At 43.9% G+C, this 25890-nt stretch overlaps 2 long non-coding RNA genes across 2 annotated transcripts in view; one reads left to right on the top strand and one right to left on the bottom strand.

Annotated features, from left to right (window-relative positions):
* Positions 1-25890, bottom strand: part of LOC307181475 — a 392267-nt gene that overhangs the window by 142519 nt on the left and 223858 nt on the right. The window lies entirely within an intron of this gene.
* Positions 1-25890, top strand: part of LOC307181472 — an 88882-nt gene that overhangs the window by 3387 nt on the left and 59605 nt on the right. The window contains exon 2 of the long non-coding RNA XR_013826867.1: positions 4633-4714. This is a non-coding gene — a long non-coding RNA (uncharacterized lncRNA). The remainder of the gene's footprint in view (positions 1-4632; positions 4715-25890) is intronic.

The following is a 25890-nucleotide window of genomic DNA, read 5'->3' as shown; positions in this document are numbered from 1 at the left end:
CCATTTTTCACTTTCTGCGATGTTGAACTTGTACTGTAAACGAGGTTCTTGTAAACAGAGCCGTTCCAAACTTTGGGGTGGCTGTGTCTTTTTGATTTTAATTTCCCTAAGCTATTGGACCATAAGTGGAAGTGCCCTAGGTTCTGTTGCTTTGTTTTTTAGATGTTTCGGGAAACACCATACACTTCTCCCGAGTGGTTGTTGGCAATTTACATCCCGCCCGTCAGCATAACAAGGCTCCCAGTTCTCCATGGCCTGTCCTGCCTTTCTGGATTTTACACTTTTTTCAGATGGCCCTTTTGACCGGGGGGAAGTGAGACTTCATTGTAGTGCAGATTTCCTTTGCAAGCTTGCTTGGTTGGCCAAAAAGGGCGTATGCGTTTTTTCCTGAATATATTCAGGAAAAAACGCATACGCCCTTTTTGGCCAAGTGCATCATTGTGGACGTTCTGCCTCTTTTCCTATGCTTGAAATGCAATTCCAGTGTACCTTCTGAAATCGGTTTCCTGCAATTCTGCCCCGCTTTCAAGTCCTCTTGGCAGCCTTACTTCAGTATATTTTTGGACGATAGCTGTCATTTATAACTCTGCAGGTTTGTGAATTACAGTGCCCCTGAGCTCCTTTCTTCATCTCGCTTTCTTCTGACCTGGCCGCAACACCGCAGGATGGCTTCAGGCCCTAATCTGGTTCCGGCACGGCACGCTGAGCCTTTGGTTATTTCCTCTTCCTGGTGGGAAATGAGAGTTAAATTTGCCCGTCCAGACACCTCCAGCTAGTCTCTCATTGGTTCTCGCTATTCCTGTTCATCTTCCGCAGAAATTGCAAACTGGGCCAAACAGGAGGTTAAAGGGACTGACTCTCCAAGTCGGGAGAGTGTTAGTAAAGCGTCTGGAATGTTGCACCCGAGAACCAGGGTACGAAAACTGAGACATATTTGAACACGTCTCCCGATCACATGGTTAATCATACTCTAGGTTCCACATGCATGTTTTAGCTGAAGGAAGAATACCTTAAACCTGGAGAGTTGAGACCCGTGGAATGGGTACCATGCAATATGACTTCAAAGGGTCTTCATTTGCTCACCGAACCTCTCCAATCCTATCACTGCTGCGTTTATGCCCCTGTACACACGCTTGATTCTCTTTTGGAGACATAGCAATCCATAGGTTTTAAGATACTTACTAGTCAGGTACATTCTTAGGCGTTTAATATGGGGTTTTGAGTCCATTTCGTTGAGCAAGGAGTAGCTCTTGTCTATTCCATATTTGGCTTAAGGAACTTTATCTGTGCTCATTTCAATCTCTGGTTTTATGCAGCAACCCAACTCACCTTTCCCCTTAAGCAAGCATAAGTTGGTTTTCTAAATTTGAGACCCTGTTCTGTTCTGTAATTCAGTTCCTGTGTAGCCAAGTTTACATTCCGTGTATTACCGATATCTTATGATGTTTCTTTTTCTGTGTGACTTATTTCAGTTAGAATCATCATACCTGAATCCACTCATTGTGCTGCTAAGAGCCTGATGACACAGATTTCATTGCTGAGTGATATTGCTTTGTAAGTAAATACCACAACTTCTTTATCCATTTTTCACTTTCTGCGATGTTGAACTTGTACTGTAAACGAGGTTCTTGTAAACAGAGGCGTCCCAAACTTTGGGGTGGCTGTGTCTTTTTGATTTTAATTTCCCTAAGCTATAGGACCATAAGTGGAAGTGCCCTAGGCTGTGTTGCTTTGTTTTTTAGATGTTTCAGGAAACACCATACACTTCTCCCGAGTGGTTGTTGGCAATTTACATCCCGCCCTTCAGCATAACAAGGCTCCCAGTTCTCCATGGCCTGTCCTGCCTTTCTGGATTTTACACTTTTTTCAGATGGCCCTTTTGACCGGGGGGAAGTGAGACTTCATTGTAGTGCACATTTCCTTTGCAAGCATGCTTGGTTGGCCGAAAAGGGCGTATGCGTTTTTTCCTGAATATATTCAGGAAAAAACGCATACGCCCTTTTTGGCCAAGTGCATCATTGTGGACGTTCTGCCTCTTTTCCTATGCTTTCAATGCAATTCCAGTCTACCTCCTGAAATCAGTTTCCTGCAATTCTGCCCCGCTTTCAAGTCCTCTTGGCAGCCTTACTTCAGTCTATTTTTGGACGATAGCTGTCATTTATAACTCTGCAGGTTTGTGAATTACAGTGCCCCTGAGCTCCTTTCTTCAACTCGCTTTCTTTTGAGCTGGCCGCAAAACCACAGGATGGCTTCAGGCCCTATTCTGGTTCCGGCACGACACACTGAGCCTTTGGTTATTTCCTCTTCCTGGTGGGAAACGAGAGTTAAATTTGCCCGTCCAGACACCTCCAGCTAGTCTCTCATTGGTTCTCGCTATTCCTGTTCATCTTCCGCAGAAATTGCAAACTGGGCCAAACAGGAGGTTAAAGGCGCTGACTCTCCAAGTGGGGAGAGTGTTAGTAAAGCGTCTGGAATGTTGCACCCGAGTACCAGGGGAGGAAAACTGAGACATATTTGAACACGTCTCCCGTTCACATGGTTGATCATACTTGGGTTCCACATGCATGTTTTAGCTGAAGGAAGAATACCTTAAACCTGGGGAGTTGAGACCCGTGTAAAGGGTACCATGCAATATCACTTCAAAGGGTCTTCATTTGCTCACCGAACCTCTCCAATCCTATCACTGCTGCGTTTATGCCCCTGTACACATGCTTGATTCTCTTTTGGAGACATAGCAATCCATAGGTTTTACGATACTTACTAGTCAGGTACATGCTTAGGCGTTTAATATGCGGTGTTGAGTCCATTTCGTTGAGCAAGGAGTAGATCTTGTCTATTCCATATTTGACTTAAGGAACTTTATCTGTGCTCATTTCAATCTCTGGTTTTATGCAGCACCCCAACTCACCTTTACCCTTAAGCAAGCATAAGTTGGTTTTCTAAATTTGAGACCCTGTTCTGCTCTGTAATTCAGTTCCTGTGTAGCCAAGTTTACATTCCGTGTATTACTGATATCTTATGATGTTTCTTTTTCTGTGTGACTTATTTCAGTTAGAATCATCATACCTGAATCCACTCATTGTGATGCTAAGGGCCTGATGACATAGATTTCATTGCTGAGTGATATTGCTTTGTAAGTAAATACCACAACTTCTTTATCCATTTTTCACTTTCTGCGATGTTGAACTTGTACTGTAAACGAGGTTCTTGTAAACAGAGTCGTCCCAAACTTTGGGGTGGCTGTGTCTTTTTGATTTTAATTTCCCTAAGCTATAGGACCATAAGTGGAAGTGCCCTAGGCTCTGTTGCTTTGTTTTTTAGATGTTTCAGGAAACACCATACACTTCTCCCGAGTGTCTGTTGGCAATTTACATCCCGCCCATCAGCATAACAAGGCTCCCAGTTCTCCATGGCCTGTCCTGCCTTTCTGGATTTTACACTTTTTTCAGATGGCCCTTTTGACCGGGGGGGAAGTGACACTTCATTGTAGTGCAGATTTCCTTTGCAAGCTTGCTTGGTTGGGCAAAAAGGGCACATGCGTGTTTTCCTGAATATATTCAGGAAAAAACGCATACGCCCTTTTTGGCCAAGTGCATCATTGTGGACGTTCTGCCTCTTTTCCTATGCTTTCAATGCAATTTCAGTCTACCTCCTGAAATCGGTTTCCTGCAATTCTGCCCCGCTTTCAAGTCCTCTTGGCAGCCTTACTTCAGTCTATTTTTGGACGATAGCTGTCATTTATAACTCTGCAGGTTTGTGAATTACAGTACCCCTGAGCTCCTTTCTTCAACTCGCTTTCTTGTGACCTGGCCGCAGCACAGCAGGATGGCTTCAGGCCCTAATTTGGTTCAGGCATGGCACGCTGAGCCTTTGGTTAATTCCTCTTCCTGGTGGGAAATGAGAGTTAAATTTGCCCGTCCAGACACCTCCAGCTAGTTTCGCATTGGTTCTCGCTATTCCTGTTCATCTTCCGCAGAAATTGCAAACTGGGCCAAACAGGAGGTTAAAGGGACTGACGCTCCAAGTCGGGAGAGTGTTAGTAAAGCGTCTGGAATGTTGCACCCGAGTACCAGTGTACGAAAACTGAGACATATTTGAACACGTCTCCCGATCACATGGTTGATCATACTCTGGGTTCCACATGCATGTTTTAGCTGAAGGAAGAATACCTAAAACCTGGGTAGTTGAAACCCGTGGAATGGGTACCATGCAATATGAATTCAAAGGGTCTTCATTTGCTCACTGAACCTCTCCAATCCTATCACTGCTGCGTTTATGCCCCTGTACACATGCTTGATTCTCTTTCAGAGACATAGCAATCCATCGGTTTTAAGATACTTACTAGTCAGGTACATTCTTAGGCGTTTAATATGCGGTGTTGAGTCCATTTCGTTGAGCAAGGAGTAGCTCTTGTCTATTCCATATTTGGCTTAAGGAACTTTATCTGTGCTCATTTCAATCTCTGGTTTTATGCAGCACCCCAACTCACCTTTACCCTTAAGCAAGCATAAGTTGTTTTTCTAAATTTGAAACCCTGTTCTGTTCTGTAATTCAGTTCCTGTGTAGCCAAGTTTACATTCCATGTATTACTGATATCTTATGATGTTTCTTTTTCTGTGTGACTTATTTCAGTTAGAATCATCATACCTGAATCCACTCATTGTGCTGCTAGGGGCCTGATGACACAGATTTCATTGCTGAGTGATATTGCTTTGTTAGTAAATACCACAACTTTTTTATCCATTTTTCACTTTCTGTGATGTTGAACTTGTACTGTAATCGAGGTTCTTGTAAACAGAGCCTTTCGAAACTTTGGGGTGGCTGTGTCTTTTTGATTTTAAATTCCCTAAGCTATAGGACCATAAGTGGAAGTGCCCTAGGCTCTGTTGCTTTGTTTTTTAGATGTTTCAGGAAACACCATACACTTCTCCCGACTGTCTGTGGCAATTTACATCCCGCCCATCAGCATAACAAGGCTCCCAGTTCTCCATGGCCTGTCCTGCCTTTCTGGATTTTACACTTTTTTCAGATGGCCCTTTTGACCGGGGGGAAGTGAGACTTCATTGTAGTGCAGATTTCCTTTGCAAGCTTGCTTGGTTGGCCAAAAAGGGCATATGCGTTTTTTCCTGAATATATTCAGGAAAAAACGCATACACACTTTTTGGCCAAGTGCATCATTGTGGACGTTCTGCCTCTTTTCCTATACTTTCAATGCAATTCTAGTCTACCTCCTGAAATCGGTTTCCTGCAATTCTGCCCCGCTTTCAAGTCCTCTTGGCAGCCTTACTTCAGTCTATTTTTGGACGATAGCTGTCATTTATAACTCTGCAGGTTTGTGAATTACAGTGCCCCTGAGCTCCTTTCTTCAACTCGCTTTCTTGTGACCTGGCCGCAACACTGCAGGATGGCTTCAGGCCCTAATCTGGTTCCGGCCCGGCACGCTGAGCCTTTGGTTAATTCCTCTTCCTGGTGGGAAATGAGAGTTAAATTTGCCCGTCCAGACACCTCCAGCTAGCCTCTCATTGGTTCTCGCTATTCCTGTTCATCTTCCGCAGAAATTGCAAACTGGGCCAAACAGGAGGTTAAAGGGACTGACTCTCCAAGTCGGGAGAGTGTTAGTAAAGCGTCTGGAATGTTGCACCCGAGTACCAGGGTACGAAAACTGAGACATATTTGAACACGTCTCCCGATCACATGGTTTATCATACTCTAGGTTCCACATGCATGTTTTAGCTGAAGGCAGAATACCTTAAACCTGGGTAGTTGAAACCCGTGGAATGGGTACCATGCAATATGACTTCAAAGGTTCTTCATTTGCTCACCGAACCTCTCCAATCCTATCACTGCTGCGTTTATGCCCCTGTACACATGCTTGATTCTCTTTTGGAGACATAGCAATTCATAGGTTTTAAGATACTTACTAGTCAGGTACATTCTTAGGCTTTTAATATGCGGTGTTGAGTCCATTTCGTTGAGCAAGGAGTAGCTCTTGTCTATTCCATATTTGACTTAAGGAACTTTATCTGTGCTCATTTCAATCTCTGGTTTTATGCAGCACCCCAACTCACCTTTCCCCTTAAGCAAGCATAAGTTGGTTTTCTAAATTTGAGACCCTGTTCTGTTCTGTAATTCAGTTCCTGTGTAGACAAGTTTCCATTCCGTGTATTACTGATATCTTATGATGTTTCTTTTTCTGTGTGACTTATTTCAGTTAGATTCATCGTACCTGAATCCACTCATTGTGCTGCTAAGGGCCTGATGACACAGATTTCATTGCTGAGTGATATTGCTTTGTAAGTAAATACCACAACTTCTTTATCCATTTTTCACTTTCTGCGATGTTGAACTTGTACTGTAAACGAGGTTCTTGTAAACAGAGCCGTTCCAAACTTTGGGGTGGCTGTGTCTTTTTGATTTTAAATTCCCTAAGCTATAGGACCATAAGTGGAAGTGCCCTAGGTTCTGTTGCTTTGTTTTTTAGATGTTTCGGGAAACACCATACACTTCTCCCGAGTGGTTGTTGGCAATTTACATCCCGCCCATCAGCATAACAAGGCTCCCAGTTCTCCATGGCCTGTCCTGCCTTTCTGGATTTTACACTTTTTTCAGATGGCCCTTTTGACCGGGGGGAAGTGAGACTTCATTGTAGTGCAGATTTCCTTTGCAAGCTTGCTTGGTTGGCCAAAAAGGGCATATGCGTTTTTTCCTGAATATATTCAGGAAAAAACGCATACACACTTTTTGGCCAAGTGCATCATTGTGGACGTTCTGCCTCTTTTCCTATGCTTTCAATGCAATTCTAGTCTACCTCCTGAAATCGGTTTCCTGCAATTCTGCCCCGCTTTCAAGTCCTCTTGGCAGCCTTACTTCAGTCTATTTTTGGACGATAGCTGTCATTTATAACTCTGCAGGTTTGTGAATTACAGTGCCCCTGAGCTCCTTTCTTCAACTCGCTTTCTTGTGACCTGGCCGCAACACTGCAGGATGGCTTCAGGCCCTAATCTGGTTCCGGCCCGGCACGCTGAGCCTTTGGTTAATTCCTCTTCCTGGTGGGAAATGAGAGTTAAATTTGCCCGTCCAGACACCTCCAGCTAGCCTCTCATTGGTTCTCGCTATTCCTGTTCATCTTCCGCAGAAATTGCAAACTGGGCCAAACAGGAGGTTAAAGGGACTGACTCTCCAAGTCGGGAGAGTGTTAGTAAAGCGTCTGGAATGTTGCACCCGAGTACCAGGGTACGAAAACTGAGACATATTTGAACACGTCTCCCGATCACATGGTTTATCATACTCTAGGTTCCACATGCATGTTTTAGCTGAAGGCAGAATACCTTAAACCTGGGTAGTTGAAACCCGTGGAATGGGTACCATGCAATATGACTTCAAAGGTTCTTCATTTGCTCACCGAACCTCTCCAATCCTATCACTGCTGCGTTTATGCCCCTGTACACATGCTTGATTCTCTTTTGGAGACATAGCAATCCATAGGTTTTAAGATACTTACTAGTCAGGTACATTCTTAGGCTTTTAATATGCGGTGTTGAGTCCATTTCGTTGAGCAAGGAGTAGCTCTTGTCTATTCCATATTTGACTTAAGGAACTTTATCTGTGCTCATTTCAATCTCTGGTTTTATGCAGCACCCCAACTCACCTTTCCCCTTAAGCAAGCATAAGTTGGTTTTCTAAATTTGAGACCCTGTTCTGTTCTGTAATTCAGTTCCTGTGTAGACAAGTTTCCATTCCGTGTATTACTGATATCTTATGATGTTTCTTTTTCTGTGTGACTTATTTCAGTTAGATTCATCGTACCTGAATCCACTCATTGTGCTGCTAAGGGCCTGATGACACAGATTTCATTGCTGAGTGATATTGCTTTGTAAGTAAATACCACAACTTCTTTATCCATTTTTCACTTTCTGCGATGTTGAACTTGTACTGTAAACGAGGTTCTTGTAAACAGAGCCGTTCCAAACTTTGGGGTGGCTGTGTCTTTTTGATTTTAAATTCCCTAAGCTATAGGACCATAAGTGGAAGTGCCCTAGGTTCTGTTGCTTTGTTTTTTAGATGTTTCGGGAAACACCATACACTTCTCCCGAGTGGTTGTTGGCAATTTACATCCCGCCCATCAGCATAACAAGGCTCCCAGTTCTCCATGGCCTGTCCTGCCTTTCTGGATTTTACACTTTTTTCAGATGGCCCTTTTGACCGGGGGAAGTGAGACTTCATTGTAGTGCAGATTTCCTTTGCAAGCTTTCTTGGTTGGCCAAAAAGGGCGTATGCGTTTTTTCCTGAATATATTCAGGAAAAAACGCATACGCCCTTTTTGGCCAAGTGCATCATTGTGGACGTTCTGCCTCTTTTCCTATGCTTGAAATGCAATTCCAGTGTACCTTCTGAAATCAGTTTCCTGCAATTCTGCCCCGCTTTCAAGTCCTCTTGGCAGCCTTACTTCAGTATATTTTTGGACGATAGCTGTCATTTATAACTCTGCAGGTTTGTGAATTACAGTGCCCCTGAGCTCCTTTCTTCAACTCGCTTTCTTGTGACCTGGCCGCAACACCGCAGGATGGCTTCAGGCCCTAATCTGGTTCCGGCACGGCACGCTGAGCCTTTGGTTAATTCCTCTTCCTGGTGGGAAATGAGAGTTAAATTTGCCCGTCCAGACACCTCCAGCTAGTCTCTCATTGGTTCTCGCTATTCCTGTTCATCTTCCGCAGAAATTGCAAACTGGGCCAAGCAGGAGGTTAAAGGGACTGACTCTCCAAGTCGGGAGAGTGTTAGTAAAGCGTCTGGAATGTTGCACCCGAGTACCAGGGTACGAAAACTGAGACATATTTGAACACGTCTCCCGATCACATGGTTAATCATACTCTAGGTTCCACATGCATGTTTTAGCTGAAGGAAGAATACCTTAAACCTGGAGAGTTGAGACCCGTGGAATGGGTACCATGCAATATGACTTCAAAGGGTCTTCATTTGCTCACCGAACCTCTCCAATCCTATCACTGCTGCGTTTATGCCCCTGTACACACGCTTGATTCTCTTTTGGAGACATAGCAATCCATAGGTTTTAAGATACTTACTAGTCAGGTACATTCTTAGGCGTTTAATATGGGGTTTTGAGTGCATTTCGTTGAGCAAGGAGTAGCTCTTGTCTATTCCATATTTGGCTTAAGGAACTTTATCTGTGCTCATTTCAATCTCTGGTTTTATGCAGCAACCCAACTCACCTTTCCCCTTAAGCAAGCATAAGTTGGTTTTCTAAATTTGAGACCCTGTTCTGTTCTGTAATTCAGTTCCTGTGTAGCCAAGTTTACATTCCGTGTATTACTGATATCTTATGATGTTTCTTTTTCTGTGTGACTTATTTCAGTTAGAATCATCATACCTGAATCCACTCATTGTGCTGCTAAGAGCCTGATGACACAGATTTCATTGCTGAGTGATATTGCTTTGTAAGTAAATACCACAACTTCTTTATCCATTTTTCACTTTCTGCGATGTTGAACTTGTACTGTAAACGAGGTTCTTGTAAACAGAGGCATCCCAAACTTTGGGGTGGCTGTGTCTTTTTGATTTTAATTTCCCTAAGCTATAGGACCATAAGTGGAAGTGCCCTAGGCTGTGCTGCTTTGTTTTTTAGATGTTTCAGGAAACACCATACACTTCTCCCGAGTGGTTGTTGGCAATTTACATCCTGCCCTTCAGCATAACAAGGCTCCCAGTTCTCCATGGCCTGTCCTGCCTTTCTGGATTTTACACTTTTTTCAGATGGCCCTTTTGACCGGGGGGAAGTGAGACTTCATTGTAGTGCACATTTCCTTTGCAAGCTTGCTTGGTTGGCCGAAAAGTGCGTATGCGTTTTTTCCTGAATATATTCAGGAAAAAACGCATACGCCCTTTTTGGCCAAGTGCATCATTGTGGACGTTCTGCCTCTTTTCCTATGCTTTCAATGCAATTCCAGTCTACCTCCTGAAATCAGTTTCCTGCAATTCTGCCCCGCTTTCAAGTCCTCTTGGCAGCCTTACTTCAGTCTATTTTTGGACGATAGCTGTCATTTATAACTCTGCAGGTTTGTGAATTACAGTGCCCCTGAGCTCCTTTCTTCAACTCGCTTTCTTTTGAGCTGGCCGCAACACCACAGGATGGCTTCACGCCCTATTCTGGTTCCGGCACGACACACTGAGCCTTTGGTTATTTCCTCTTCCTGGTGGGAAACGAGAGTTAAATTTGCCCGTCCAGACACCTCCAGCTAGTCTCTCATTGGTTCTCGCTATTCCTGTTCATCTTCCGCAGAAATTGCATACTGGGCCAAACAGGAGGTTAAAGGCGCTGACTCTCCAAGTGGGGAGAGTGTTAGTAAAGCGTCTGGAATGTTGCACCCGAGTACCAGGGGAGGAAAACTGAGACATATTTGAACACGTCTCCCGTTCACATGGTTGATCATACTTGGGTTCCACATGCATGTTTTAGCTGAAGGAAGAATACCTTAAACCTGGGGAGTTGAGACCCGTGTAAAGGGTACCATGCAATATCACTTCAAAGGGTCTTCATTTGCTCACCGAACCTCTCCAATCCTATCACTGCTGCGTTTATGCCCCTGTACACACGCTTGATTCTCTTTTGGAGACATAGCAATCCATAGGTTTTAAGATACTTACTAGTCAGGTACATTCTTAGGCGTTTAATATGGGGTTTTGAGTGCATTTCGTTGAGCAAGGAGTAGCTCTTGTCTATTCCATATTTGGCTTAAGGAACTTTATCTGTGCTCATTTCAATCTCTGGTTTTATGCAGCAACCCAACTCACCTTTCCCCTTAAGCAAGCATAAGTTGGTTTTCTAAATTTGAGACCCTGTTCTGTTCTGTAATTCAGTTCCTGTGTAGCCAAGTTTACATTCCGTGTATTACTGATATCTTATGATGTTTCTTTTTCTGTGTGACTTATTTCAGTTAGAATCATCATACCTGAATCCACTCATTGTGCTGCTAAGAGCCTGATGACACAGATTTCATTGCTGAGTGATATTGCTTTGTAAGTAAATACCACAACTTCTTTATCCATTTTTCACTTTCTGCGATGTTGAACTTGTACTGTAAACGAGGTTCTTGTAAACAGAGGCATCCCAAACTTTGGGGTGGCTGTGTCTTTTTGATTTTAATTTCCCTAAGCTATAGGACCATAAGTGGAAGTGCCCTAGGCTGTGCTGCTTTGTTTTTTAGATGTTTCAGGAAACACCATACACTTCTCCCGAGTGGTTGTTGGCAATTTACATCCTGCCCTTCAGCATAACAAGGCTCCCAGTTCTCCATGGCCTGTCCTGCCTTTCTGGATTTTACACTTTTTTCAGATGGCCCTTTTGACCGGGGGGAAGTGAGACTTCATTGTAGTGCACATTTCCTTTGCAAGCTTGCTTGGTTGGCCGAAAAGTGCGTATGCGTTTTTTCCTGAATATATTCAGGAAAAAACGCATACGCCCTTTTTGGCCAAGTGCATCATTGTGGACGTTCTGCCTCTTTTCCTATGCTTTCAATGCAATTCCAGTCTACCTCCTGAAATCAGTTTCCTGCAATTCTGCCCCGCTTTCAAGTCCTCTTGGCAGCCTTACTTCAGTCTATTTTTGGACTATAGCTGTCATTTATAACTCTGCAGGTTTGTGAATTACAGTGTCCCTGAGCTCCTTTCTTCAACTCGCTTTCTTTTGAGCTGGCCGCAACACCACAGGATGGCTTCACGCCCTATTCTGGTTCCGGCACGACACACTGAGCCTTTGGTTATTTCCTCTTCCTGGTGGGAAACGAGAGTTAAATTTGCCCGTCCAGACACCTCCAGCTAGTCTCTCATTGGTTCTCGCTATTCCTGTTCATCTTCCGCAGAAATTGCATACTGGGCCAAACAGGAGGTTAAAGGCGCTGACTCTCCAAGTGGGGAGAGTGTTAGTAAAGCGTCTGGAATGTTGCACCCGAGTACCAGGGGAGGAAAACTGAGACATATTTGAACACGTCTCCCGTTCACATGGTTGATCATACTTGGGTTCCACATGCATGTTTTAGCTGAAGGAAGAATACCTTAAACCTGGGGAGTTGAGACCCGTGTAAAGGGTACCATGCAATATCACTTCAAAGGGTCTTCATTTGCTCACCGAACCTCTCCAATCCTATCACTGCTGCGTTTATGCCCCTGTACACACGCTTGATTCTCTTTTGGAGACATAGCAATCCATAGGTTTTAAGATACTTACTAGTCAGGTACATTCTTAGGCGTTTAATATGGGGTTTTGAGTGCATTTCGTTGAGCAAGGAGTAGCTCTTGTCTATTCCATATTTGGCTTAAGGAACTTTATCTGTGCTCATTTCAATCTCTGGTTTTATGCAGCAACCCAACTCACCTTTCCCCTTAAGCAAGCATAAGTTGGTTTTCTAAATTTGAGACCCTGTTCTGTTCTGTAATTCAGTTCCTGTGTAGCCAAGTTTACATTCCGTGTATTACTGATATCTTATGATGTTTCTTTTTCTGTGTGACTTATTTCAGTTAGAATCATCATACCTGAATCCACTCATTGTGCTGCTAAGAGCCTGATGACACAGATTTCATTGCTGAGTGATATTGCTTTGTAAGTAAATACCACAACTTCTTTATCCATTTTTCACTTTCTGCGATGTTGAACTTGTACTGTAAACGAGGTTCTTGTAAACAGAGGCATCCCAAACTTTGGGGTGGCTGTGTCTTTTTGATTTTAATTTCCCTAAGCTATAGGACCATAAGTGGAAGTGCCCTAGGCTGTGCTGCTTTGTTTTTTAGATGTTTCAGGAAACACCATACACTTCTCCCGAGTGGTTGTTGGCAATTTACATCCTGCCCTTCAGCATAACAAGGCTCCCAGTTCTCCATGGCCTGTCCTGCCTTTCTGGATTTTACACTTTTTTCAGATGGCCCTTTTGACCGGGGGGAAGTGAGACTTCATTGTAGTGCACATTTCCTTTGCAAGCTTGCTTGGTTGGCCGAAAAGTGCGTATGCGTTTTTTCCTGAATATATTCAGGAAAAAACGCATACGCCCTTTTTGGCCAAGTGCATCATTGTGGACGTTCTGCCTCTTTTCCTATGCTTTCAATGCAATTCCAGTCTACCTCCTGAAATCAGTTTCCTGCAATTCTGCCCCGCTTTCAAGTCCTCTTGGCAGCCTTACTTCAGTCTATTTTTGGACTATAGCTGTCATTTATAACTCTGCAGGTTTGTGAATTACAGTGTCCCTGAGCTCCTTTCTTCAACTCGCTTTCTTTTGAGCTGGCCGCAACACCACAGGATGGCTTCACGCCCTATTCTGGTTCCGGCACGACACACTGAGCCTTTGGTTATTTCCTCTTCCTGGTGGGAAACGAGAGTTAAATTTGCCCGTCCAGACACCTCCAGCTAGTCTCTCATTGGTTCTCGCTATTCCTGTTCATCTTCCGCAGAAATTGCATACTGGGCCAAACAGGAGGTTAAAGGCGCTGACTCTCCAAGTGGGGAGAGTGTTAGTAAAGCGTCTGGAATGTTGCACCCGAGTACCAGGGGAGGAAAACTGAGACATATTTGAACACGTCTCCCGTTCACATGGTTGATCATACTTGGGTTCCACATGCATGTTTTAGCTGAAGGAAGAATACCTTAAACCTGGGGAGTTGAGACCCGTGTAAAGGGTACCATGCAATATCACTTCAAAGGGTCTTCATTTGCTCACCGAACCTCTCCAATCCTATCACTGCTGCGTTTATGCCCCTGTACACATGCTTGATTCTCTTTTGGAGACATAGCAATCCATAGGTTTTACGATACTTACAAGTCAGGTACATTCTTAGGCGTTTAATATGCGGTGTTGAGTCCATTTCGTTGAGCAAGGAGTAGCTCTTGTCTATTCCATATTTGACTTAAGGAACTTTATCTGTGCTCATTTCAATCTCTGGTTTTATGCAGCACCCCAACTCACCTTTCCCCTTAAGCAAGCATAAGTTGGTTTTCTAAATTTGAGACCCTGTTCTGCTCTGTAATTCAGTTCCTGTGTAGCCAAGTTTACATTCCGTGTATTACTGATATCTTATGATGTTTCTTTTTCTGTGTGACTTATTTCAGTTAGAATCATCATACCTGAATCCACTCATTGTGATGCTAAGGGCCTGATGACATAGATTTCATTGCTGAGTGATATTGCTTTGTAAGTAAATACCACAACTTCTTTATCCATTTTTCACTTTCTGCGATGTTGAACTTGTACTGTAAACGAGGTTCTTGTAAACAGAGTCGTCCCAAACTTTGGGGTGGCTGTGTCTTTTTGATTTTAATTTCCCTAAGCTATAGGACCATAAGTGGAAGTGCCCTAGGCTCTGTTGCTTTGTTTTTTAGATGTTTCAGGAAACACCATACACTTCTCCCGAGTGTCTGTTGGCAATTTACATCCCGCCCATCAGCATAACAAGGCTCCCAGTTCTCCATGGCCTGTCCTGCCTTTCTGGATTTTACACTTTTTTCAGATGGCCCTTTTGACCGGGGGGGGAAGTGAGACTTCATTGTAGTGCGGATTTCCTTTGCAAGCTTGCTTGGTTGGCCAAAAAGGGCGCATGCGTGTTTTCCTGAATATATTCAGGAAAACACGCATACGCCCTTTTTGGCCAAGTGCATCATTGTGGACGTTCTGCCTCTTTTCCTATGCTTTCAATGCAATTTCAGTCTACCTCCTGAAATCGGTTTCCTGCAATTCTGCCCCGCTTTCAAGTCCTCTTGGCAGCCTTACTTCAGTCTATTTTTGGACGATAGCTGTCATTTATAACTCTGCAGGTTTGTGAATTACAGTACCCCTGAGCTCCTTTCTTCAACTCGCTTTCTTGTGACCTGGCCGCAACACCGCAGGATGGCTTCAGGCCCTAATTTGGTTCAGGCACGGCACACTGAGCCTTTGGTTAATTCCTCTTCCTGGTGGGAAATGAGAGTTAAATTTGCCCGTCCAGACACCTCCAGCTAGTTTCGCATTGGTTCTCGCTATTCCTGTTCATCTTCCGCAGAAAGTGCAAACTGGGCCAAACAGGAGGTTAAAGGGACTGACTCTCCAAGTCGGGAGAGTGTTAGTAAAGCGTCTGGAATGTTGCACCCGAGTACCAGGGTACGAAAACTGAGACATATTTGAACACGTCTCCCGATCACATGGTTGATCATACTCTGGGTTCCACATGCATGTTTTAGCTGAAGGAAGAATACCTAAAACCTGGGTAGTTGAAACCCGTGGAATGGGTACCATGCAATATGACTTCAAAGGGTCTTCATTTGCTCACCGAACCTCTCCAATCCTATCACTGCTGCATTTATGCCCCTGTACACATGCTTGATTCTCTTTCAGAGACATAGCAATCCATCGGTTTTAAGATACTTACTAGTCAGGTACATTCTTAGGCGTTTAATATGCGGTGTTGAGTCCATTTCGTTGAGCAAGGAGTAGCTCTTGTCTATTCCATATTTGGCTTAAGGAACTTTATCTGTGCTCATTTCAATCTCTGGTTTTATGCAGCACCCCAACTCACCTTTCCCCTTAAGCAAGCATAAGTTGGTTTTCTAAATTTGAGACCCTGTTCTGTTCTGTAATTCAGTTCCTGTGTAGCCAAGTTTACATTCCGTGTATTACTGATATCTTATGATGTTTCCTTTTCTGTGTGCCTTATTTCAGTTAGAATCATCATACCTGAATCCACTCATTGTGCTGCTAAGGGCCTGATGACACAGTTTCCATTGCTGAGTGATATTGCTTTGTAAGTAAATACCACAACTTCTTTATCCATTTTTCACTTTCTGCGATGTTGAACTTGTACTGTATACGAGGTTCTTGTAAACAGAGCCGTTCCAAACTTTGGGGTGGCTGTGTCTTTTTGATTTTAATTTCCCTAAGCTATAGGACCATAAGTGGAAGTGCCCTAGGTTCTGTTGCTTTGTTTTTTAGATGTTTCAGGAAACACCATACACTTCTCCCGAGTGGTTGTTGGCAATTTACATCCCGCCCATCAGCATAACAAGGCTCCCAGTTCTCCATGGCCTGTCCTGCCTTTCTGGATTTTACACTTTTTTCAGATGGCCCTTTTGACCGGGGGGAAGTGAGACTTCATTGTAGTGCAGATTTCCTTTGCAAGCTTGCTTGGTTGGCCAAAAAGGGTGTATGCGTTTTTTCCTGAATATATTCAGGAAAAAACGCATACGCCCTTTTTGGCCAAGTGCATCATTGTGGACGTTCTGCCTCTTTTCCTATGCTTGAAATGCAATTCCAGTGTACCTTCTGAAATCGGTTTCCTGCAATTCTGCCCCGCTTTCAAGTCCTCTTGGCTGCCTTACTTCAGTATATTTTTAGACGATAGCTGTCATTTATAACTCTGCAGGTTTGTGAATTACAGTGCCCCTGAGCTCCTTTCTTCAACTCGCTTTCTTGTGACCTGGCCGCAACACCGCAGGATGGCTTCAGGCCCTAATCTGGTTCCGGCACGGCACGCTGAGCCTTTGGTTAATTCCTCTTCCTGGTGGTAAATGAGAGTTAAATTTGCCCGTCCAGACACCTCCAGCTAGCCTCTCATTGGTTCTCGCTATTCCTGTTCATCTTCCGCAGAAATTGCAAACTGGGCCAAACAGGAGGTTAAAGGGACTGACTCTCCAAGACGGGAGTGTGTTAGTAAAGCGTCTGGAATGTTGCACCAGAGTACCAGGGGGGGAAAACTGAGACATATTTGAACACGTCTCCCGTTCACATGGTTGATCATACTCTGGGTTCCACATGCATGTTTTAGCTGAAGGAAGAATACCTTAAACCTGGAGAGTTAAGACCCGTGGAAAGGGTACCATGCAATATGACTTCAAAGGGTCTTCATTTGCTCATGAACCTCTCCAATCCTATCACTGCTGCGTTTATGCCCCTGTACACATGCTTGATTCTCTTTCGGAGACATAGCAATCCATAGGTTTTAAGATACTTACTAGTCAGGTATATTCTTAGGCGTTTAATATGGGGTGTTGAGTCCATTTCGTTGAGCAAGGAGTAGCTCTTGTCTATTCCATATTTGGCTTAAGGAACTTTATCTGTGCTCATTTCAATCTCTGGTTTTATGCAGCACCCCAACTCACCTTTCCCCTTAAGCAAGCATAAGTTGGTTTTCTAAATTTGAGACCCTGTTCTGTTCTGTAATTCAGTTCCTGTGTAGCCAAGTTTACATTCCGTGTATTACTGATATCTTATGATGTTTCTTTTTCTGTGTGACTTATTTCAGTTAGAATCATCATACCTGAATCCACTCATTGTGATGCTAAGGGCCTGATGACACAGATTTCATTGCTGAGTGATATTGCTTTGTAAGTAAATACCACAACTTCTTTATCCATTTTTCACTTTCTGCGATGTTGAACTTGTACTGTAAACGAGGTTCTTGTAAACAGAGCCGTTCCAAACTTTGGGGTGGCTGTGTCTTTTTGATTTTAATTTCCCTAAGCTATAGGACCATAAGTGGAAGTGCCCTAGGTTCTGTTGCTTTGTTTTTTAGATGTTTCAGGAAACACCATACACTTCTCCCGAGTGTCTGTTGGCAACTTTCATCCCGCCGATCAGCATAACAAGGCTCCCAGTTCTCCATGGCCTGTCCTGCCTTTCTGGATTTTACACTTTTTTCAGATGGCCCTTTTGACCGGGGGGAAGTGAGACTTCATTGTAGTGCAGATTTCCTTTGCAAGCTTGCTTGGTTGGCCAAAAAGGGCGTATGCGTTTTTTCCTGAATATATTCAGGAAAAAACGCATACGCCCTTTTTGGCCAAGTGCATCATTGTGGACGTTCTGCCTCTTTTCCTATGCTTTCAATGCAATTCCAGTCTACCTCCTGAAATCGGTTTCCTGCAATTCTGCCCCGCTTTCAAGTCCTCTTGGCAGCCTTACTTCAGTCTATTTTTGGACGATAGCTGTCATTTATAACTCTGCAGGTTTGTGAATTACAGTGCCCCTGAGCTCCTTTCTTCAACTCGCTTTCTTTTGAGCTGGCCGCAACACCGCAGGATGGCTTCAGGCCCTAATCTGGTTCCGGCCCGGCATGCTGAGCCTTTGGTTAATTCCTCTTCCTGGTGGGAAATGAGAGTTAAATTTGCCCGTCCAGACACCTCCAGCTAGCCTCTCATTGGTTCTCCCTATTCCTGTACATCTTCCGCTGAAATTGCAAACTGGGCCAAACAGGAGGTTAAAGGGACTGACTCTGCAAGACGGGAGTGTGTTAGTAAAGCGTCTGGAATGTTGCACCCGAGTACCAGGGGGGGAAAACTGAGACATATTTGAACACGTCTCCCGTTCACATGGTTGATCATACTCTGGGTTCCACATGCATGTTTTAGCTGAAGGATGAATACCTTAAACCTGGAGAGTTGAGACCCGTGTAATGGGTACCATGCAATATGACTTCAAAGGGTCTTCATTTGCTCACCGAACCTCTCCAATCCTATCACTGCTGCGTTTATGCCTCTGTACACACGCTTGATTTTCTTTTGGAGACATAGCAATCCATAGGTTTTAAGATACTTACTAGTCAGGTACATTCTTAGGCGTTTAATATGGGGTGTTGAGTCCATTTCGTTGAGCAAGGAGTAGCTCTTGTCTATTCCATATTTGGCTTAAGGAACTTTATCTGTGCTCATTTCAATCTCTGGTTTTATGCAGCACCCCAACTCACCTTCCCCGTTAAGCAATCATAAGTTGGTTTTCTAAACTTGAGACACTGTTCTGTTTTGTAATTCAGTTCATGTGTAGCCAAGTTCACATTCTGTGCATTAGTGACACCTTATGATGTTTCTTTTCTGTGTGACTTATTTCAGTTCGAATCATCATACCTGAATCCACTCATTATGCTGCTACGGGCCTGATGACATAGATTTCATTGCTTAGTGATATTGCATTGTACGTAAGTACCACAAGTTCTTTATCCATTTTTCACTTTCTGTGATATTGAACTTGTACGGTAAACGAGGTTCTTGTAAACAGAGCCGTCCCAAACATTGGGGTGGCTGTGTCTTTTTGATTTTAATTTCCCTAAGCTATAGGACCATAAGTGGAAGTGCCCTAGGCTCTGTTGCTTTGTTTTTTAGATGTTTCAGGAAACACCATACACTTCTCCAGAGTGTCTGTTGGCAATTTACATCCCGCCCATCAGCATAAGAAGGCTCCCAGTTCTCCATGGTCTGTCGTGCCTTTCTGGATTTTACACTTTTTTCAGATGGCCCTTTTGACCAGGTGGAAGTGAGACTTCATTGTAGTGCAGATTTCCTTTGCAAGCTTGCTTGGTTGGCCAAAAAGTGCGTATGCGTTTTTTCCTGAATATATTCAGGAAAAAACGCATACGCCCTTTTTGGCCAAGTGCATCATTGTCGAGTTTCTGACTCTCTCATATGTTTTCAATGCAATTCCAGTCTACCTCCTGAAATCGGTTTCCTGCAGTTCTGCCTTGCTTTCAGTGCCTCTTCATAGCCTTACCTAAATATATTTTTTAAAAATAGTTGGCCTTTGTAACTCTGCAGGTTTTTGAATTGCAGTGGCCCTTAGCTCCATTTTTTAGCTCTTATTTTTGTGGTCTTGCCCCGTAACCACAGGATTCCTTGAAGCCCTATTTTTCTTCTGGGGCACCTTGCTGTGCCTTTGGTTAATTCTTCTTACTGATGTGATATTAGAGTGACATGTGCCCATTGAAACCGCTACAGCTAGTTTCTCACTGGTTCCCCCTATTCCCATTCATCCTCTGCACTAACTGCAGACTGTGCGATACCAGAACTTAAAGGCATTGACTCCATGTGGGGATGTTGTTAGTAAAGCGGCTGGAATGTCGATCCGGAGCCCCAGGAGAGGAAAAATGAGGTGCGTTTTAGAAACCTTTCCCGATCATATGGTATACCAGTCGCTGGGTTTCCCAAGCATGGTTTAGCTGTAGGAAGATTCCCTTCAACCTGGAGTGTTGGGACCCTTGGACTGAGTAGCATGAAGTATTGCATTAAACTTTCGGCAGTTGCTCACCAAAGCTCACCAATCCTGTCAGCCCCAAGTGTCCAGCCTTATGTCTTATCCAGCTGTGGGTTTATATGTGGTCAATCCAGGTTGCATCACAGCCCCTGAGCGAATTTTGTAAGAATTTTTCTCTCTTTCATTGTTTCAGCGTTTTGTTTTTAAAATTTATTTCTATAATGGGGTTTAGCTCCTTTTCACTGCTGTGTTTCTGCTGCTCTGCACACACTTGATTCCCTTATGGAGATATATCAATACATGGGTTTTAAGATTCTTATTCCTCAGATATATTTCTCTGCGGTGTATAGGGTGTGTTGAGGCCAGTTCATTGAGCAAGGTGTAGATCTTGTCTAATACCTATTTGGTTTATTGAACGGTATCTGTGCTAATTTCAAACTCTGGTTTTATGCATCACCCCACCTCTCCTTTCCCCTTAAGCTGACATAAGTGTGTTTTCTAAATGTGAGACACTGTTCTGTTCTGTAATTCATTTCTTGTGCAGCCATATTTACCCTCCCTCTATAAGTGATATCTTATGATATGTTTCTTTTTCTGTTTGACTTATTTCAAGTAGTATTATCGGACCTAAATCCACTCTTTATCCTTCTACTAGCCTTATTACATTGATTTCATGGTGAAGAGATATTCCATTGTACATAAGTACCACATCTTCTTTATCCATTGTTCTCTTTCCTGGGATATTTAAGGTGTACTGAAGTTGAGGTTCTTGTAAACAGAGTAGCCCTAAACTGTGGTGTGCTTGTGTCTTGTTGATTTTTAGACTTCCCTAGATATACTCCCATGATTGGAAGAGTCCTATGCTCTGTAGCTCTGTTTTTTAGATGATTTAGGAACCACCATACACTTCTCCAGAGTGGCTCTCGGCAGTTCACACACTGCCCATCAGCGTATAAAGGCTCCCTGTTCTCCATGGCCTGTCCTGCATTTCTGGTTTTTACAATTTTTTAGGATGGCCCTTTTGACCGGTGGGAAGTGAGACTTCTTTGTTGTGCACATTTGCATTGCTTGCTTGCTTCGTTGCCCATAAAGTGCGTATGCGTTTTTTCCTGGATATAATCAGGAAAAAACGCATACGCCCTTTTGGGCCAACTGCATCATTGTCGAAATTCTGCCGCTTTTCATGTGCGTTAAAGACGAGTCCAATCTATCTCTTGAAATCTGTTTCTTGCAATTCTGTCTTGCATTCAGATCCTCTTCTTTGCCTTACCTCAACATATTTTTGGACGTTAGTTTTCATTTATAACTCTGCAGGTTTGAATTGCAGTGACCCTGAGCTCCATTTTTTAAGTTGCTCTTTTGTGAGCTGGCCTCAAACCCGCAGGATTGCTTCAGGCCCTATTTTGGCTCCGGCGAGGCAGGCTGAGCCTTTCTTTAATTCTTATTCTTAATGGGAAATTAGAGTGATATGTGCCCGTCCAAACCCCTACAACTCTTCTCTCATTGGTTCCCCCTCTTCCCGTTCATCCTCCTCACAATTTGCAAAATGTGTGAAACAGAAGTTTAAATGTGCTGATTCTCCAAGTGGGGAGATTCTAAGTAGCGTGGCTGGAATGGTGAACAGGAGCACCAGGAGAGGATAAATGAGGTGCATTTTAGACACATCTCCCGATCACATGGTGTACAGTCCTCTGGGATTTCCATGCATGTTTTAGCTGTAGGAAGATCCCTTGAACCTGCAGATTTGGGACCCATTGAATGGGTACCAGGTAGTATTACTTTAAAGGGTGTGCATTTCCTCACCCAACCTCACATTTCTCTTAGCGCAAACAGTTTCCAGCCTTATGTCTCATCCTGCTGTGGGTCTAGATGTGTTCAATCCATGTTGCATCACCGTCCCTGAGGAAAAGTTGTAAGAGGTTTTCTCTGTCTCTCTGTCGTTTATTTTTTTCAATTTATTACTATATTGGTTACAGCTGATTTTCAAAGCTCTGTTTCTTGCTGCTGTACATCCACTTGATTCACGTACAGAGAGACATCAATAAATTCTTTTTCAGATTCTTACCAGTCGTATATATTCTTTTCCGGTGACTTGAGTGTGCTGAGTGCAGTTCTTTTAGCTACCGTGTAGGCCTTGTTGATTATCAGTTTGGTATTTGGAATGGTATCTTTGCTAATTTCAACCTCCTGGATGATGCCTCACCCCTCCCCACCTTTCCCGTTTAGCAGCCTTATGCGTGTTTTCTACATATTTGACTATGTTTTTGTTTTGTAATTTATTTCATGTGTAGCCATTTTGGATTCCACCTTTAAGTGATATCTTATGATATGTGTCTTTTTCTTTTTGAATTCTGTCACTTAGAATGATCATACGTAACTCCTCCGGAGTTGTTACAACTGGCCATATTTCATTGATTTCCAGGCTGAATAATATTCCACTCTACCTAAGTACCACATCTCTATCCATTTTTTCCCTCCAGAGACATTTAAGTTATATCCTAGTCGAGGATCTTTTAAACAGAGAGGGGGTAAACATTGGGGTGCCTGTGTCCTCTCGATTTTTGTTTTTCCCAAGATATACGCCCATGAGTGCAAGTGCCCTATGCTCTGTAGCTCATTTTTTAGATGCTTTAGTAAACACAATACACTTCTCCAGAATGGCCGTTGGCAATATACATTTCCACTATAAGTCTCACAGGGCTCCCTCTTCTCGTTGCCCTGTCCTGCATTTCTGTTGTTTACGCTTTATGAGGATGGCTCTTCTGACTGATGCGAAGTGATATCTTTTGTAGTATTGACTTCCAGTGCCCACCTGTTTGGTTGGCTAAAAAAGTGTATGCCCTTTTCTTGAATATATACAGAAAAGAACGCATACACCCTTTTTGGCCAACTGCAATGTTGGCAATGTTCAGCTCCTTTTCTTGTGCTTAATGGCGAGTCCTTTCTACCTCCTCAAATCCCTTTCCTGCCATTCTCCCTTGCTTACAAGTCCTTTTCTCTGACTTTCCTCAAGACATTTTTCAGTGATGGATATTTTCAACTCTGCAATTTTGTGAATTTTACTGCCCCTGAGTTCCATTGTTCAACTCGTGTTTATGGGAACTGGCCACAAAGCAGCGGGATTTCCTCAAGCCCTATACTGTTTCCATGGGCAACCCTAGCCTTTGGTCAATTCGTCTTCCTGATTGGAAATTAGAGTGACATGTGCTTGTCTGAACACCTAGGACTTGTCTCTCATTGTTCCTCATCCTTCCTCATTCATCCTCTGGACAAATTCCAAACTGTACGCAACAGGATGTTGACAGTGCTGACATCTCCAAGTGGGGAGACTGTTAGTAAAGACGCTGGAGGGGTGAACCCGAGCACCAGGAGATGAGGAGATGAGATGCCTTTTCCAAACTCTTCCCGATCAGACGGTATACCATCCTCTGGGTGTGACAGACATGTTTTAGCAGTAGGAAGAGTCCCATTCATGTAAGGAGAACACCAGGGCTTTTTCAAAATCAGTGTCTCCCCGAAACCCAAACTGGGGAATTTTTTAAGCTACGGCTACACATATGTTCATTAAGGGCCTTGGGAAGTAGGCAGAGTCCAAACTTTAGATGATTGAAGTCTTCAGGGTCAGAAGCACTCACCACCAGCTTCCCTTAGGCTACACTTTAACTGTCATTGATAGATGATGTCAATAAAAATATCTATTCTTTTTCAGATTATTTCCCCTTATAGGTTATTGCAAAATGTTGAGTGTAGTTCCCTGTGCTATACAGTAGTTCCTTGTTGATGATCTATTTTATACATAGCAGTGTGTATGTGTTCATTCCAAACTGTTAATTTATCCCTCCTCCCACCTTTCCCCTTTGGTAATAATAAATTATAAGATTTTATACTTCTCAGAAATGGGGGAGCTGAAAGAGAGGTATCATTTTCAATGGAAAAGCATTTAAAACAAGATTGAAGGTTTAACCAAGATTATTAGCTGTACATCCTTGGAAAGAAATCACTTCGTTTCTCTAATATTGACCTGACAAATAAGACAAACCTTTTCACTGAACTTGCTTATAAAAAGTGATGGAAATATCAAATGGAAGTGTTAAAAACATCTTATTTTACCCGAGCCTTATACACTGTTCTATGTTAACTACAGTTTGGCTCACACATCTGTTCATTGAGGTTACAATAGTCTCAATTTCTGTTACTGATCCTCCAGAGTGGACCCCAACAAGTGTCCCCCTGCCCAGTGTCATTGGGGCCAACAGATCGAGACTGAGTTTGGTTCACAAGCAAAGGAAACTTTATATTTTGATCAGAGAATGGAGAGGTGAGAGCATGCACTACCCCGTGGGCTGTGGGCTGGGCTGCTGTGTAGAGATCCTGTCAGAGTCAGTGGGAGGGAGGGAGGCGGCGGAGCTCTCGAGGGCCGGGTTGGCTGTAGCTCAGCCTCTATATCGTGGAGTCTGCACTGGGCCCCAGGAGCTGAGGTGTCGACCCAGCCATTCTGCACTAGGAAATCTGGTCTGAAGTGCCGGGTGTGGAACCTCTGCATGCGGGACCCTAGGAGCACGTGAAATTAGACAAAGCACAAAGGATAAAAAAGGTTAGACTTGACTTTATTGCCCAGATTCTATTTTTATCTCCCAGGGATTTTTAATGGGCTTTGCTGGGGACAAACCCCTCCTCTGCCTTTTGTCCCGTTCCTCATTCTTGGAGTGCTGAGGGTGCAGACCCTTCTTCTGTAACTGCTGAGTGCTGAGTTGGGAGCCCTCATACCCTGGGGCGAGGGTCAGAGCTTCTCCCCAGCAGCCTCCCGGTGACGTTGATTGTCCCCAGGACACCTGCCTCCCTGCTCGTCCACCTGAGCACCAGCATTGGAAGTGTTATAGATTCTAATGACCTTTAAGGGTCCAGGAAAGAGATGTGCAGAGACGCTGTGGGGGCCGGTTTCACCCCGCCCCACATTTGTTCGGCCACCTTAGGCTGACTGTCTCTGCCAGCCTAGATGCTCTGACCAGTAGTCTGCGCTTTCTTCAGTTAGGCCCCTGAATTAACGTACAAACAGCACCAGGTGTCAGAGCCCTGCCCGCTCAACTCCCAGACAGTCCAGGGTCAGTGGTGACCAAGGACCATGATGGCTACTGAGTCAACAGCCTTTTGAAGTAAACAGGAGTCCAGCCGGTCTTATTGGCCACCATCATCACGGTGTCTGTCGGCTTTTCTATGGTGACAGTGTGGTATACTGTTCCCCCGCCAAGATTATTAGCTCCCCTCTGGGTGCAGTAAGTCCTGCAAGCAGTAGTCTACTCTTTTGGGACACACTCTTGTTGTTTTATGAGAGAAACTCCAGGTCAAGTGATGTTCACACGAGTCGTCATGGTGCCCTGTTGCCCCCGGTTATCTCTCTGGATGTTGGAGTTGGAGGGCCTCCTCACTCGAGGTCGGTGTGCCCACGGAGCGAACCCTGCAACTTCAGGGCATGGTTGGTGGTTAGGATCACCACGTGGGGTCCTTTTCCCTTAGGAGGGAGGTGGCCTTTTGGGCTGCTGATTTCCAGGTTTTTAGATACCGCCAGTATCTTGGCCAGATGTGGCAGTGGGCCAAGCCCCTTAGTGACCGTAGTTTATCCTACCTGGATGGCATTCTTGCATTGTTCCATTTCAAGTGGTCCCAGTTTTTGCACTAATTCTCCAATGGCGATTCACCTTTCACCGGGAATGTAAAGGTCAAAGGGTTTAGCTAAATTAGGGAGTTCCAGGGCAAGGGTCTGAATTGACTGCTCTTTCCATTCTTGAAAGGCCACTTCTGGATTCTATTCAAAAGGATCATCATCTTTTCCTTTCAGTGTTTCATATAGAGGCCCAGCTAGTAGACTGTAGCTAGGGATCCAGAAGCAGCAAACCCTGGCCTCCCCAGG

The sequence above is a fragment of the Stenella coeruleoalba genome (genome assembly GCF_951394435.1).
Source record: "Stenella coeruleoalba genome assembly, contig: scaffold_28, whole genome shotgun sequence".
Classification (NCBI taxonomy): Eukaryota; Metazoa; Chordata; class Mammalia; order Artiodactyla; family Delphinidae; genus Stenella; species Stenella coeruleoalba.
The sequence above is the reverse complement of the archived record's forward strand: the minus strand, read 5'-3'. Positions and strand labels throughout refer to the sequence as shown.